Genomic DNA, 5,687 nt, shown 5'->3' with positions numbered 1-5,687 from the left:
TTAGGAAAAGTCAATTTTACCAACAGACTGTTGGTCGGGAAAACTTCTATCTAACTGTTGGTCGGCAATACTAATGTATTGAGTCCAACTGGCAGTCGGCAATCCTGGAATGTTTCACGTTGGACTATCGGTCGGGAAAGCTCGTATCTCCATCAGACTGTTGGTCGGCGATTAATGCCGACCGACTGTTCATTACCAATTGGGCCGGCCCGTCTTTGCGCGCGCACGGGCCGAAAACTTAGCGCCAAGACTCCTTCCTATTTTTTCATTCGCCCTTCAAAAGGTGCCACGACCAAATCCAAATCCCCCAAACCTAAATCCTCTCACACACTCCCTCCGCCGCCGCCCGCTAGCTAGCAGCCCACACGCCGCCGACCACCCGCCGACTCCAGCACGCCGTCACCTTTCTACTTCATCCTCCTGCACCCCCACTGCTTAGGCCCCGAACACTTCTAACCCTAGCTTGTGCGCTGGAGTTCGGGGAGAGGCCAAGGCGCGGTGGTGGACGCCGCCATCCCTCTCAGATCCGGGGCTGAAAGAGGGAGGGAAGGAGAGGTGGGTCACCTTTGAGAGAGAGCACTCGCACCCTCGCTCGTCAGTCGTCACCCAGGGGCCGCCACCATCGCCGCCACGCCATGGGCTTCCTCCGATTTGCGCTCGCCGATTCGTTTGAAGAAGGATATGGCCGTTGACTGCTGGTGCTTCCCTTCCCCGGGCAGTGAGTGTTCTTTTCACTCTCCTCTCCCTCTCCACCCATCCCCAATTGGTGCCGCTGTTGATTTATTTGATTTTCCCTTTTCAGTTCAGATCAGCCATGACTTGGGATAGTACTTCTATCCAGCAAGCAGAGTTTTGGATGTGAGCTCTAGCTCAAGCAGAGCATCAAAAACAGGGGCTCTATCTGCTAATGGGGTAGCCGGAAATGCAGTCTAAGAGATACATCTCATGTGATTTCTGGATATGAGAACTTGAGAAGAACAAGCTTGATGCTATTATTGGAAAAAATAATCTATTCTACAGGTATTCCTTTCAGTAGTGTTGCCAGAAACCTTAATTAGCTACTGTTTTTTATGAACTGGTTGTGATTGATTTGAGAACTTTAGAGCTTGTGAGTTGTAATTTGTGATGTTTGAACCCTTACCAGACTATCAAATTTTGATATGTCTGCCTGAAGGTCAATACAAGGGTAATCATCATATGAAAATTCATTACTTTATATATATAGAAAAATGTATCCACATATCTGTGCTTTGAGATGAAGGACAACCCCGAGAACTAGCTTCAGGTTCCGCAAAAAGTCCAAATAATCATACTAATGTTTCAGACTTTTATTTAAGCATTTAGAATTCTGGCAAACATAGGACTATATTAAACTTAGTTCAGTTTTTTCTGGAATGAAGATAAAGTACATATCTAGCAGTTTGTATTTATACAGTCATGCTTCTATAGATTTTACAATTTTATTTTCTCTTTAAATTTGCTTCAGCTGTTCTGTAACTTCCAGAATAGTTCATGTATCCCATATTTTTCCAGGATTCTTCTTTGCATCCCATACACATAGACGGAGTGGGAGGCTGTCGCAGCGGTGCTGGACTTGGAGCCCAAGCCATCCGCTGCCGCCAACAGGTTGCACGTATTCGCAGAAATCACCAAAACTGTGATGTCTGTATAGAAAATCAGTGTTTTCTTGGTTCATATCCTATCTGAAACTTGGAATGTTGATTGTTAGGCACAACTTAACTTTCACAGTAGCCTACATATTCTTCTGCTCACAAACAGGGCAAAACATGCACCATAGAATGCTAGGAGAACATTGATTTATTTTGCTCTTCGTACTTTTATTAGATAAGCCACATTGCAAGGAGAATATGGATTTATGTTGCTCTTCCTACTATTATTAGATAGGCCACATTCTTTTTGTATGATTCATGCATTTGTTGCTAACAGTATGGTTATGTAAATTCAACATTGATGTTTAATGTTATTACATGATTTACACAAAGCTGGTATTCATATTACATGAGATGTTGCAGGTGCTGACAGTATGATGCCTTCAGAATTGGCTCTCAGAACTTTCAACCAAGATTAGAGCTAGCATACAGTTTGCAGTTTATAGTCGTACTCATACTCAATGAGTCCCTACCTCGGCTTCTAGGCAAGATATTCTTTAATTTTAGGTAAGCTCTAATTTGTAAAGCATTATTGCAGCTTTTAGAAACTCTGAATCTCATATTTATTGAGATATTGAAATCCCAGTTTGAGATTCATCGAGATAAGGAGATCTTATTCGACCATGTAATTTAAATCTTATTCCAATGAGTATTGTTGATTGTCGTTTTTAACAATATTACTCAACTTATGGTCACTTCCCTATGTTTAGTTCAGCGCCATTCTTTTCTCTTATTCGTTTTGGTAAAAAGAAATCTCTCACTATCAAATGTATTATGTCATCCTTTTTTGCTCAGCAGCAGTAAATTTCATAGAGGTGATGTAATATATAATGTCATTATTGATGTAGAAGTTGCAGAAGTGTAATGCTGACTCTACACGAATGATTATTATCCCTACATGCATAACATATTATAAAGAGATCTTCCTATGTGCCCCTTTTGTAAGGATGCATGCTGACGTGTGCACATCGTTTCGAGCTTGTTTTGGTGCATCTTTTATCCTGCTTCAGCTGGTTAGCCTGAATCCTCTTTTCTCCTGTTTCAGTTGATTAGCAACCAGTATTGTTCAGGAATTTTGAGTGGCACACATCCTGGTCTGGCGAGCCGATGACCGGACATCATTTGTCAAGGTTTGTGCACATTGAAAACTCTTGCTGTGGATATGAATGGTGTTCATCGCAAACTGATGTAGCTTCTTAATATGAGGACTATATTAGATTGATCCTTTTGAATTAAGTTGATGTAAAATTATTTCTTCAACCTGTGCTCTCTCAGCCTCTTCTCTCTTTTTTCATTGTAACTTATATATACATAGGGAGCTGACCTTCATGCACCACTCAGGCACCACATCTGGCCACTAACATCACGTCTAGGCACTAGCTCACTCCCACTCACACAACTAACTCCATGCACTTAGTAATCCCTACATGCATGCATGTCCACTTGCGCAGCTCCACTCAACGGCCACACACCTGGTCAGCGGCCATGTAGATAACAAACTAACTAATTTGCCTATTCTCCTCTAGCTATTCCAGTCGTCAAGCGCCTTGCCGCTTCACATGGCGTGCTGCATCACACAGCACCGCGGCTTCACGCCGCCATCGGCATCTCACCATGCTCGCCGCATCGCACGGCAGCCTGGTATCTCGCCTCCTCCATGCACTTGATTTAAGCTTCGACGACTAGATACTCCTTTACCATCTATGTTACATGCCTAACGAAAGCAAACTAAGTATGCAGATACAAAATATAAAGATTAGTGCGAACAATCTCAACCGAGGTTCAACGTTAGTGTTAACACATGATTATTGAATTCTCTGTATTTATTACTATTTGTATTTTTGGGAATGCGATGATCCTGTATGTTGTTATTTTGGCACTGTAGTATAGTTTCTAATAGTGTATTATAATTTAGAATTGATTAACGTTTGCAGGAAGCAAAAAGGACTACACTCACAAGGAACCATGAAGCCAACGATCCACGTCAACTAGATGTTTTAGCTTTCATTTTGTACAACTGATGTCTCATACTTGCATCTTTTGGTTGTCCTTTTGTAAACCTGATGTATGGTTTCTTGGTGGTTTTGTTTAGAACAGGTTGAAGTGTATGTATGTGCCAATTAGTTAATGGAATAAAAAATGTTTGGTGCTCCCGATTTGAGCTTGACGTATGGTGTTTGGGTGATTATGCTTAGAACACATGAACTATATGTATGTGACAATCAGTACCATATGTTAATTAAAGTTGTGGTTGGCTAAAAAAATGTTGATGAACTATTGTTCGGCAAAAGAAAACCACATCTGATTGTTGGTCGGCAAAGCAAACATCGTCTGATTGTCGGTTGGGAAAGCCTACTGCTAGGCCCAAGAGAATGTTGGTTGGGAAAGAATACCATGTCCAATAAACAGTCGGGAAAGGCCCGTTGCTGCCCTAACAGACTATTGGTCGGGAAAGGCCCATGGTAGGCCCAACAGGTTGTCTGTCGGGAAAGATATATCATAGCCATCAAGCAGTCAGTCGGTAAAACTATGTCGGTTGGGAAAGGGTTTTCTCGTCTGGACTTTCCCCAACAGACAAGGTTGGTTGGCAACAATTTTTCCCGACCGACTGTCTGTTGGAAGAAGTTGTATTCCCCACCAACCTGGGTGTTGGGGATGTAGTGCTGTGGTGTAGTGATGTATGGTTGGTTCGGGCCGCTTCATCCCATAATACCGTCGAATCAAAATAAGACGTTGGTGGTAAGCAGTATGACTGTCACCTCCCACAACTCTTTGTGTTTTACTTGTGCATATCATCTATGCATACACCTGGCTCATGATGCCACTATAGGGAATCGTTGCATGGAAAACAACAAAAATTCTATGCAGGCACAATGATCTATCCATGGAGATGCATAGCAACGAGAGAGGGAGAGTGTGTCTACGTATCCTCGTAGACCATAAGTGAAAGTGTTTCACAACACGATTGACATAGTCGAACTTTCTTCGCGCTCCAACCGATCTAGTACCGAACGCACGACACCTCCGTGTTCTGCACACGTTCAGCTCGGTGACGTCCTCTGCCTTCTTGATCCAGCAAGACAATGAGGTAGTAGATGAGTTCCGGTAGCACGACGGCGTGGTGACGCTGATGGTGATGTGATCTCCGTAGGGCTTCGCCTAAGCACTATGAAAATATGACCGAGGGAGTAAACGGTGGATGGGGGCGCCACACATGGCTAAGACAATGTTGTGTCCTTCTGTGGCGCTCCCTCCCCACTTATATATAGGTGCGAGGGAGGGAGGAGCAGACAAAGGAGGCGCCCAAGTAGGAGGAATCCTACTTGGGGTCCCTCCCAAGCCGCGCCTGCTTTCCTTATTTGGAGTGCGGGGAAAGGCAGGGGAGGGTGGTGATACATCTCCAATGTATCTATAATTTTTGATTGTTCCATGCTATTATATTATCTGTTTTGGATGTTAATGGGCTTTTTTTACACTTTTATATTATTTTTGGGACTAACCTATTAACCGGAGGCCCAGCCCAAATTGATGTTTTTTTCCTATTTCAATGTTTCGTAGAAAAGGAATATCAAACGGAGTCCAAACGGAATGAAACCTTCGGGGATGTGATTTTTGGAACAAATGTGATCCAGAGGACTTGGAGTGGATGTCAAGCAATCAACGAGGTGGCCACGGGGTAGGGGGCGCGCCTACCCCCCTGGGCGCGCCCTCCCCCTCATGGGCCCCTCGTAGCTCCACCGGCCTACTTCTTCCTCCTATATATGTTCACATACCCCGCAAACATCCAGGAGTAGCACGAAACCCTATTTCCACCGCCGCAGCCTTCTGTACCTAAGAGATCCCATCTTGGGGCCTTTTCCGGAGCTCCGCCGGAGGGGGCATTGATCACAGAGGGCCTCTACATCAACTCCATGGCCCCTCCGATGATGGGTGTGTAGTTTACCTCAAACCTACGGGTCCATAGCAAGTAGCTAGATGGCTTCTTCTCTCTCTTTGGATCTCAATACAAAGTTCTCC

At 44.0% G+C, this 5,687-nt stretch overlaps 1 long non-coding RNA gene across 2 annotated transcripts; it reads left to right on the top strand.

The window, feature by feature from the left end:
- The first annotated feature begins 320 nt into the window (after window positions 1–320).
- On the top strand, window positions 321–3,823 carry LOC125532066. Of its 2 annotated transcripts, XR_007293714.1 has the most exons (6): window positions 321–718; window positions 803–1,020; window positions 1,534–1,626; window positions 2,034–2,177; window positions 2,716–2,800; window positions 3,605–3,823. It is a non-coding gene; the product is annotated as an uncharacterized LOC125532066 (long non-coding RNA). The 2 variants fall into 2 exon arrangements; XR_007293715.1 differs by lacking the exon at window positions 1,534–1,626 and having other exon boundaries at window positions 324–718.
- The last annotated feature ends 1,864 nt before the right edge of the window (window positions 3,824–5,687 follow it).

Source organism: Triticum urartu, unplaced genomic scaffold (assembly GCF_003073215.2).
Source record: "Triticum urartu cultivar G1812 unplaced genomic scaffold, Tu2.1 TuUngrouped_contig_8943, whole genome shotgun sequence".
In the NCBI taxonomy this organism is placed as follows: Eukaryota; Viridiplantae; Streptophyta; class Magnoliopsida; order Poales; family Poaceae; genus Triticum; species Triticum urartu.
Note: the sequence above shows the minus strand (reverse complement) of the source record. Positions and strands in the feature narration are given on the sequence as shown.